This window comes from Colobus angolensis, unplaced genomic scaffold (assembly GCF_000951035.1).
Source record: "Colobus angolensis palliatus isolate OR3802 unplaced genomic scaffold, Cang.pa_1.0 Scaffold132, whole genome shotgun sequence".
In the NCBI taxonomy this organism is placed as follows: Eukaryota; Metazoa; Chordata; class Mammalia; order Primates; family Cercopithecidae; genus Colobus; species Colobus angolensis.
The window spans coordinates 6432182-6433657 of record NW_012114400.1 but is presented as its reverse complement, the minus strand read 5'-3'; positions in this window follow the sequence as shown (position 1 = coordinate 6433657).

Here is a 1476-nt window from a genome sequence, read left to right as displayed (position 1 = left end):
TAAGTCTCTAAGGACTTGCTTTATGAATCTGGGTGCTCCTGTATTGGGTGCATATATATTTAGGATAGTTAGCTCTTTCTGATGAATCAATCCCTTTACCATTATGTAATGGCCTTCTTTGTCTCTTTTGATCTCTGATGGTTTAAAGTCTGTTTTATCAGAGACTAGGATTGCAGCCCCTGTTTTTTTGTTGTTGTTGTTGTTTTCCATTTGCTTGGTAGATCTTCCTCTATCCCTTTATTTTGAGCCTATGTGTGACTCTGCATGTGAGATGGGTCTCCTGAATACAGCAAACTGATGGGTCTTGACTCTCTTTATCCAATTTGCCAGTCTGTGTCTTTTAATTGAACCATTTAATCCATTAACATTTAAGGTTAATATTGTTATGTGTGAACTTGATCCTGTCATTATGATATTAGCTGGTTATTTTGCTTGCTCGTTGATGCAGTTTCTTCCTAGAATCGATGGACTTTACATTTTGACATGTTTTTGCAATGGCTAGTACCTGCTGTTCCTTTCCATGTTTAGTGGTTCCTTCAGGATCTCTTGTAGGGCAGGCCTGCTGGTGACAAAATCTCTAAGCATTTGCTTGTCTGTAAAGGATTTTATTTCTCCTTTACTTATGAAACTTAGTTTTGCTGGATATGAAATTCTGGGTTGAAAATTTTTGTCTTTAAAAATGTTGAATATTGCCTGCCACTCTCTTCTGGCTTGTAGAGTTTCTGCCGACAGATCTGCTGTTAGTCTGATGGGCTTCCCTTTGTGTGTAACCCGACCTTTCTCTCTGGATGCCCTTAACATTTTTTCCTTGATTTCAACTTTGGTGAATCTGACAATTATGTGTCTTAGAGTTGCTCTTCTCGAGGAGTATCTTTGTGGCATTCTCTGTATTTCCTGAATTTCAATATCAGCCTGCCTTACTAGGTTGTGGAAATTCTCCTGGATGATATCCTGCAGAGTGTTTTCCAACTTGGTTCCATTTTCCCCATCATCTTCAGGCACACCAATCAGAAGTAGATTTGTTCTTTTCACATAATCCCATACTTCTTGGAGGCTTTGTTCATTTGTTTTTTCTCTTTTTTCTCCACACTTCTCTTCTCGCTTCATTTCATTCATTTGATCTTCAATTGCTTATACTCTTTCTTCCAGTTGATCGAGTTGGTTACTGAAGCTTGGGCATTTGTCACGTAGTTCTCGTGTTATTTTTTTCATCTCTATCAGTTCTTTAAAGGTCTTCTCTGCATTGATTATTCTAGTTATCCATTCATCCATTCTTTTTTCAAGGTTTTTAGTTTCTTTGCGCTGGTTATGGATTTCTTCCTTTAGCTCTGAGAAGTTTGATCGACTGAAGCCTTCTTCTCTCAACTTGTCAAAGTCATTCACCATCCAGCTTTGTTCCATTGCTGGCAATGAGCTGCATTCCTTTGGAGGGGGAGATGCACTCTGATTTTTTGAATTTCCAGCTTTTCTGCACTG